Raw genomic sequence first — 9802 nt, 5'->3', positions numbered from 1 at the left:
CCCACAACCTCAAGCCACAGCCCATTTTAAGAGAGGGTCCGGTGTTTCACAAAGCGGCTGGCTAAAGTGCTGTGTGAAGGGCCCTCCCTCTGTTAAACCTCACTGCAGGAGACATCTTTGTATCTATATAAGAAGATATAAGAACAGTTCTCTCTTTATTTCTATGGAGATGGTAGAGTATGAAACATTTCTTTAAAAAAAGTATAATCTAACCACTGGGTTAATTATTCCAAACGAAAGGAGTATAGAAACAGTACACCCTGAGACAAATTAAGAGAAACACAGCATATGAGCAAGAATGTATTTGTGATTTCATAGCAGTTACTTGATTCTATTATAGTCTTATATTTAATAAAGCAAAGAATAAACAAAACAATTAGGGAAATAATTCGGGTTACCTTAGGCCACTGTAACTGCTATCATGGCTGAATTACTGAATGCAATAGCTTTAAGAATTTCAATGCTTTCCTTTGGAGTAAGTCTCTTTTTCACCATGCTATTCAAATAAGGGCTGAATGGTCAAAATGTCCCCCACCCCACCGTAACATACTCCCTCCCAGGTGGACAGAAATCCCGGGGGGGGGGGGATCTGCACAGTTGTGAAATGCACACAGATCTAGGATGGACATAATGGCCACCAGAAACAACTTGCTTGTGACAAGTTTTTGCACGTGTTTCAGTAACATCCAAGAGCATTCTCAGCATGGGTTGAAGCAGTACTAGCAAAGTCTACCCTGGCTTGGCTATGTCCACAAAATGAAAGATGGCAGGAAGCCCAAGGGCATGCCCTGTGGGGAGCTGGCAGACCGACTGTTACAAAGATGACATGAAGGCTGGCAGCAACAACCCTGCCGTGTGGGAATCCCTTGCAGGCAGTCAAGTTGTGTATCTGTAGCAGTGACAAGAGGAGAAATGACCACTGGGAGGAGTGCAGAGAGAACTAATGCCATGGTGCATCTGCAGCAGCACAGCTGGCCACTTCAGCTGCCCCAGCTGCAACCGCTGGCGGAGGAAGAGGAGTGCGGGGGGAGTGCACCGCCCCCGGCAGCGCAATCCCCAGGGTGCCATCGTGGCTGCCCCCCCTGCCCATGCTAGGCAACCCGCCCCGGGACACGCGCCGGCCCCGCCCCACCTGCTCTCCGCCCCCGGTGCCGGAGCATGAAGCTCCGCCACTGGCTGCAACAAGACATGTTTCTCCTGTATTGTCTCAACAATCACAGAAGGTGCTGCAACCTTCCAACAGCTTAATTTCATTGTCTCCCAAGACAGACGGATGCCAGCAAGAAACATGATTTTGAGCCTGACAGCTCAAAATCGTCAGTCTGAGGAGCACAGATAAAGTCAACAGGAAACAAAACTGATCACTTCTATCCATGTGAATGATGCATTCCACCAGACTTTACACATAGTCTTTACCTATGTGTGCATATTTTAAAAATCTGTTAAGTATATTCATTTCCGTGGGTTAAACAGAGGCTGTTTGCCCATTTCTTGCTATGAGTGGTGTTTCTGAGATTTTTGTGTTCAATCATGAGGAGGCAGTCAATCAAAATATTCTTCTACCTACATTCTAAAGTAAAGGTAAAGGGACCCCTGACCATTAGGTCCAGTCATGACCGACTCTGGGGTTGCGGCGCTCATCTCGCTTTATTGGCCGAGGGAGCCGGCGTACAGCTTCCGGGTCATGTGGCCAGCAGGACTAAGCCACTTCTGGCGAACCAGAGCAGCGCACGGAAACGCCGTTTACCTTCCCGCCGGAGCGGTACCTATTTATCTACTTGCACTTTTGTGCTTTCAAACTGCTAGGTTGGCAGGAGCAGGGACCAAACAACAGGAGCTCACCTCGTTGTGGGGATTCGAACCCACAATGAGGTGAGCTCCCATTGTTTGGTCCCTGCTCCTGCCAACCTAGCAGTTCGAAAGCACAAAAGTAGTGCAGTTCAGTTAAATATTGTTTGGCACTCAGACTGAAAAATTCCTTAACAGGATTGGAGATTAGGAAAGATTATTCATGTAAAATATTTTGATTTTAAATAAAATAAACATAAATTGAAGATAGTACAGAGCTTTATTCACAAAACTGCATAACAAGTACTAGTTACCGCATCAGAAACACCATTATTATATGGCTGTACTAGAAAATAACCTCATTTTGAAGGTGAACAGCTGGCAAATCCTTCAAGTTCACTTGAGGGGTTTTTTAAAAGAGGGAAAAAATTCAGTGAGGAGACAGAGGGAAAGCAAATAGGTTAATGTCTGAATAAATCCCATTTTCTATTTCCTAAACCCTTAGATAATTGAATAGTTTGAGTGCTAGCCTGAGACTTAAAGAGTTCTGCATTCAAACTTTATTCTTAATGCAAATGTTAATTTAGCAAAGGCACTACATGGCATACAGAGACATAGCTGAGCACAGAGTACAAGGAGGGAGCACAAAGCCTTTGAACACTTTCAGGAATGCTCAGTTGCCCGTATGCCACATCTTGCACCAGGCAAACCTGTCAAGCTTTAATGAAGGTATGGTGAAAGCTGCCATGACCATTGGTCTGTCTAGATTAGCTTCCCCCTGCCCCCCGCCATGAAGGCGCCTTTCTCTGCTGGTCCTTCAGTTCATCTCTGCCTTCACTCAAAGCAGAACCCACCTGCCTCCTCTCCACTGTGTTGTTATTCTTCCAGCTCAGGCTGGTTGTTGTTTCTCTTCTTTCTGTTGTTACCCTCCCGCCCCACCACCCTTTATGTGTTGTTTTATTCATCTGTTAAAACGAAACACAAAAACATTCTCCATTTTTTTACTTATTTGTCACTCTTCATGCTCGCTCTGCTATGGCTCCCATGGAGAGGGGGAGAGCTTCCACCCCGATTTTGATTTGATATTTGTATTCTTCTTTCCAAGCGGCAAATGTTGAGCTCAAAGTGGCTCACAATAATAATGACAGCACTACAAAGAAGAAGAAATATTGCAATCACTATACCATCAAACACACTAGTGTATAAATAAAGCAAACAGCAGCAGCAAGTTCATCAGAACAATTAATACAATTCAATAAAGTTGTAATAACTCATAGCATTGCAAGGATACTTCCTAATCAAATGGAACCTTCCTCCAGAACATAAAAAAACTTTTAGCTAAATACTTTCATAATTAAGTAATCCTACTGCCTCAAGCAATTTGCTACTCTGTTAAAAAGAATCATCTGTAGAGAAGTTCGATTTTGGCAAAGTGCACCAGTGGCAGATACTGCCAGAAGTAACCCTGAAGCTATTTTATAATATGGGGCTGGTAAGAACATTAGAAACAGCTGGTGCATTATAGTACAAAGTCAGAATGAAAGCTTCTGTGGTCCATTAATCATCAAATCCAATTGGACTAACCTGTGCATAATGTCAGAGGGAATCATGATCTTCATCAGTGGAAAAGGCACCATGATTGGTCATCTTGGTCACTCCTCTCATATCAATCACAGACTGTCTCAGCTTTAGCCAGGGGCAAGATAATAGGATCACAGGACTCAGCGACACTCGTCAATTATATAGTTATAACTGCGTTATAAATGATGCGGCACCAGATGGCACTTTAGAGCTGTGATCCGTCGCCAATGGGATTATCCATTAAGAGCTTTTATAACATGTTTTCTGTAGCATTTTTAAATGTGTATAGATCCAGCCACTGATTCATAGAAACGTAGAGTTGGAAGAGACCCCAAGAGCCATCTAGTCCAACCCCCTGCAATGCAGGAATCTCTGCTTAAAATGCTTAAAGTCCTCCAAGGAAGGAAAGTCCACAAACTCCCAAGGGGTCTTGTCATTGTCCCCTTCTGGTGAGGTACCAGGGCAGAGGGAGCAGGCAGATCTCAATTGTTGTGGCTGTTGCTACAACCAGGATTTATACTTGCACTGCGCCATCCTGCCCTCCACAGTCCTAGATCTCCTCCAGCAAGTGAAACTGCCCAGAACACCCCTGCCCACTGTCCAGCTCCAGAGGCGCTCCAGGGGACTCCCTCCACTGGCACCCATCCTCTTACATCTGTCCATATCTTAACTAATTAATTACCATGCATCAGTTCTCTATGTCAGTTTGTCATTTTTTTCTTTTTTAAAAATAGTTCTCACAACAATGTACACATTTCTCTTAATATATAAATATGCAATTTTTGCAACACATTTTTGCAAGCAATTTCTCTAATATAATGCATTTATGTATGTAATTTTCACAAATATATTCATTTTTATGGAAGCTTTCCCCTAATACCTAAGCGTTGTGTGCACTATTCAGTTAGAGAGTTGCATTACCAAAATTTGGAGAATTTTGAAGGATAGCTGTGTTTCGGTTTGCATATTGTTTCAGAAAGTCCAAATAAGGTAGGTTAGCATTAAAAAGTGACTAGAACTTAATTTCCCACCCAACCTCACCCCACCCTGTTCTCACTCTCCTGTCCTTCTCCTCTTGCTAGATCTTTCTCTCAGTTCCACTTTGAGTCTCCCTCCAGCTGCTCCTGCTTCTCCCACCTGACGGAAGTGCCATTACATATATTTTAAAAAGTGGGATATATATATCTCCCACTTTTTAAAATATAAGCATTTAATTCTTTAAAAATCCCTGTGGCTTTTCAGGCTCAATAGGAGGGAAGTGACCATGGCCTGTAGCAAGTGATGAGAGAGACCTTTGCCTCTTAAGATCCTGGAGAGTTCTGACAGCTAATGGAGAAAGTGCAGACTGATATAAGGTCCTTTTCTCTGTTCTTAAATGCATTTTTGAATATTCAAAGGAGCATTCTTTCAGATTTTACCCATCAGACAAATGATAGCTTCTGGCAAAAAAACCTGACCTTGTCTCTCTCAGACAATGCAGAATAGCTAAAGGGGAGACTGTAAGCATAACTTTCTGTAGAACTACTTCAGCTGTGCCTGCATGAATTAGTCTGTCTCTTTTACAAGTTGCTGTTGTGGCTGTTATTATTATTAATCACCTTCTACACAGACGTCTCAAGGCAATGTGCAAAAAAACAGCAAAACCAAACCCAGTTAAAAACCCCCACAAAAATCGAATACAGTTAAAACAAAACTGAAACAATAAAAAAATAAGCATACATGGCAAAGACCCATTTATACGGATGGGAAGACCTCTAAAAAAAAGGATGTCTTTAATTGTTTCCAAAAGTGCCTATAGTGGGCGCCTGTCGCGTCTTGACAGAAATGCTATTCCACAGAGCGGGAGCAACCACACTAAAAGCCCTGCTCTGTGTTATAAAATAATCAAACTTTGGTCAAATATTACTTGATTTCATCACATCTTACAGGTAGCAGCTTTACCAAGTGACAATAGGAGCTATTATTTCCCCATGCATTTCACAACAAGTCTGAGGGCTCCTGTCACTCTGTGAACTTGCCACACCATTAGGCTCAAAAAGGAGTTAGAAATCCCAAGGGAGAAAATGGCCACCGGTGTTTGTGAGCTAGAATGAGTTGGTGAGTCAGACTCCTCATGACTCCTCTGAATTCAGTCCTGCAAGTGAAGAAGAGAGGTTGAGAAGCTTTTCCTCAAGGGGAAAACCATTTATGGACTAGTGGGAGGCACTCATTTGAAACTTTCTTAACCTGCTTTTCAACCAGGGCCAGCCTGCCCATGAGGCGGAGTGCAGCAGCCGCCTTTGGTGGTGAAATCCTGTGGGGCGGTTGCGTGGCACTGGCAGCTTGTGGAAGTTTTTAATGTTTGATGTCATATTGTGCTTTAATGTGTTGGAAGCCCCGAGTGGCTGGGGGAACCCAGCCAGATGGGCATATAAATAACAGCAACAACTACTACTACTACTACTATTATTATTATTATTATTATTCAAGAGACAAAATGCCCAAAATGCTATGCATGTGTTCATAGTGTACACCCCCACCAACATTTATCTGATGAAAATATGGACATCCTATTCTACATCCGGAAGCTGGATTTTATTTTCCATATAAACGGGACTCTGTTTTTGCATCTACACACACAAACCAGTTTTAATTGTTGTCTAAGACATGGAGGAAAAAGGAACAGCGGGACATTCCAGGATCAAGTCAGAAACTGGGATGGCTTCTGTAATACCAGGACTGTCCCTGGAAAATCAGAACACTTGAACGGTCTCTTGTCTATGAAGTTTAGTGGGGGTTAGTATTTGCAGACTGTATGTCTTGCAGGGAACTATAGTGAGTTACAAAAGAAGGGGGAAAGGTGCTTTTGCAGCTAAAGCTGCAACAAGAAGGCAGATTCTTTGTTTAAATATTATGTGAATTGATGACTCATCTCTGAGTCTCTCAAATGCTGCCAGCATAATAAAGAAGCAACTTTTGCTTTTCTGAATCTTAGGACTAGAGAGAAAATAGTTCTTCGAATATGTTAACAAGTAAGAACTTGAAGAAAACTGAACCGCACTGCTAGCTGTTTAAGAGCAATGTGTTGATTTGTAATATGGGTGTGTGTGTGTGTGTGTGTGTGTGTGTGTGTATAACAAGCTTAAAAATAGTTTGCAGTACAGTGGTACCTCAGGTTAAGTACTTAATTCGTTCTGGAGGTCCGTACTTAACCTGAAACTGTTCTTAACCTGAAGCACCACTTTAGCTAATTGGGCCTCCTGCTGCTGCCGCCGCACAATTTCTGTTCTCATCCTGAAGCAAAGTTCTTAACCTGAAGCACTATTTCTGGGTTAGCGGAGTCTGTAACCTGAAGCATATGTGACCTGAGGTACCACTGTAAAACTTTGGAACACCTTTTTTGATGTGGAGAACTTATTTATTCCTATTGTGCACAAGGTCCAGATCAGGAATTCTGCTTCACATAACTCTAGCTAGTGCTTTTGTTCTGGGGGGACGCAGGGGTATGCATATTCCTGAACCTTTTGTGAATCTAAGTTTGGCCACATTGAGGGGCAGTATTCCAATATGAGTAGGAAAATGAGAGTACCCTAAACATTTTTTTAGAAAAAAAAGCACTGACTCTAACACATGGTTCCAATGTTATTGGAGAATTCGGGAGTTGCGGATAGGCAAATTGTGTGGAAATTCTTGTGTGGAAATAGGATTGTTTCTGGTCTGGACCCCTGGAGGGAATATCTTCTGAGGAACCAACTTGGGATCTTGCAGAAACCATGAAGTTCACTCTGTGACCTTGGACAAGTCACAGGTTGACAGGAGAATAAACTTAGGTGGGCGGGTTTGTGTATGTGGACTACATGTTGCCCTGATTCCCCTGGTGGAAAGGTGAGATTAAAATGTAATAAAGAAATAACACTGAAATCTTGTCAGCCGTGTGGCTTGTTACCTGAGGCACAGTGTGTGAAGAATGAAGGCAAGCAAAATTGGAGAGGTTTGTTTTAAATCCCCACATTATCTTTCATGGCTCCCATAGGAACTGGTCTTGTAACTCCAAGGCTGCTGTGTCATACTGTGAAGATAGATCTGCCATCCCAGCCATTTAAAAACCTCTTTTAGCTAATCCTATACAAGTGGATAATTATTAAAGCTGCAAGAAGTTTATAAATCCAGTGATTTATTGCTGCGCTAATCTCTATAAATAGCTGATGCAGCTGCAGTGCACATAATTTTTCCCACCTTCCTGCTGACAATTCTAAGGCCAGGATTAGACCCCAGTCCTGGAGCCACATGGGAATAAAAAAACTGGGTATGTTTCTCCACCTTGTTTATGCCTCAGTCTGTTTCAACAATACATTTTTTTGTGAATATTCAAATTTGATCTTATGGTTTAACCAGATATAGTTGTAATCTAGAGTTATGATCTCACTAATGGTTTCTCACCATCCTGGGGAAAAATGACACATGGGATGCTGCAGGGTTCTGTCCTGGGCACGTTGTTGTTCAATATCTTTGTAAACAACTTGGATGAAGGAACTGATAGGATGTTCACCAAATTCTCAGATGACACCAAACTGGGAGAGATAAATAATGCCACAGAAGACAGAATCAGCATTCAAAATGACCTTAACGGATAGAGAACTGGGCGCAAGCTAGCAAAAGGAATTTCAAAAGGGAAAAATGTAAGGTTCTGAACTTAGGCAGGAAGAACCAGATGCACAAATATAGGATGGGGAACACCTGGCTTACTAGCAGAACATGTGAAAGGGATTTAGGGGTCTTGGTGGACCACAAGCTGAACATGAGTCCACAGTGTGATGCAAAAGTATAACCACTCTATTCTGCCTTGGCTAGACCACACCTGAAATACTGTGCTCACTTCTGGGCACCACAATTTAAGAATGATGTTGACAAGCTAGAAGGTGTGCAGATGAGGATGGCCAAGATGATCAAGGGTCTGGAAACCAAGCCTTATGAGGAATGGTTGAAGGAGCTGGGTATGTGTAGCCTGGAAAAGAGGAGACTGCTAAAGCATCCATGGCCATCCAACCTCTGCTTTAAAAAAAACCAAGGAAGGAGAATCCACAGGGAGTCCCTTCCACTGTTGAACAGCTCTCACTGTCAGAAAGTTATTCCCAGTGCTTAGTTGGAATCTCCATTCTTTTCTTAAATATTTATATTTTATTAAGGTGATTTCAGTAAAAAAGAAAGAAAAGTAAGAGGGAAGAAAAAAACAGCATACATATAAAAATGAATATATATATATATATATATATATATATATGAAATATACAGTATTCCCATACATTCTTGTATAAATTGGTATCATGTTATTTTCCTAATGCTTATGTAAATGCTAATGGCCTACTACATTTTGTATAAACTCATTCCAAATGTTATCGTATTTATCCATTCTTGTAACTTGAAGTCTGAGTCCTACCCTCCAGAGCAGGAGAAAACACTGGAGACATTTCTGGAGGCCACTGACAAAGAACTGATACCAGAAGTAAAACATTACATCACTGAGCACCTCCATGATTTAGGGACTAGCTTCAGAGATTACTTCCCTGCACCAAACCCTGAAAACTCATGTATAGGAATCCTTTTGACTGAAGTGATATACAACTAACAACTGTATCTGCAGAAGAACAAGATGTACTTGATGACATAACTTGTAATGATTCATTGAAATCATTTTTCAAATAATGTAGACTGGATCAATTCTGGGTAATGGTTTTTGCTCGTTCTAAGAATTAGGTGAAAAGTTTGAAACACCTAGTTCTGTTTTGCTCCACATATCTTTGTGTACAAATATTTTCAACATTTTGTTATATGAAGAACAAACATAGAAATCAGCTTGATGTTGAACCAGATTTGATAATAAAAGTAGGAAACATTGAACTGGATGTGGAAGGGACTGCTCAGGACAAAAAGAGCCATGATTTCTCCCATCACATTTAAGTTAACGTTTAGGTTGAACATTTTGTTTGGAGCCACCTGGAGTGGCTGAGGCAGCCCAGCCAGGTGATGATGATGATGATGATGATGATGATGATGATTCAGTAGCTGCTAGGCATATCATAATTTGTTCACTTATACTACATGTCAATAAAATTACATTTGTCTATCCCCCCTAACTAAATCTTTGTCATTTTTGCGTGGTAATCTTACAAATTTTATGGTCTTTTTTTTAGTATACCTAAAATCCCTTGCTTATTAGGGGCTACTTCACATTTTCTTCAAAAATTTGCTTTGCACAGGAACTACCATAGTTATAAAAAATTTAAAAAGTAAGGGCTTGGCTTTTGAAAAAATAGGGGGTCCTCAGTAATTAGCTAATTGGGAACTACTGTTACATTCCATTTTACTACATTACAGCTTGAATTCCACGGGATGACAAATGCTGCAACAGGCAGAGTAATATTTAAGTGGTCTGCCAAGACCCTCAACAATATTC

General features: G+C 41.5%; 1 long non-coding RNA gene across 1 annotated transcript; it reads right to left on the bottom strand.

Moving 5' to 3' along the window:
• Nucleotides 1–2049: 2049 nt before the first annotated feature.
• Nucleotides 2050–4016, bottom strand: LOC308460092. The gene is made up of 2 exons (XR_013978473.1): nt 3373–4016; nt 2050–2938 (listed from the first exon to the last, which is right to left on the bottom strand). It is a non-coding gene; the product is annotated as an uncharacterized lncRNA (long non-coding RNA).
• Between the last annotated feature and the right edge of the window lie 5786 nt (nt 4017–9802).

Source organism: Podarcis pityusensis (assembly GCF_964106645.2).
Source record: "Podarcis pityusensis genome assembly, chromosome: 12".
Taxonomy (NCBI): Eukaryota; Metazoa; Chordata; class Lepidosauria; order Squamata; family Lacertidae; genus Podarcis; species Podarcis pityusensis.
The sequence above is the reverse complement of the archived record's forward strand: the minus strand, read 5'-3'. Positions and strand labels throughout refer to the sequence as shown.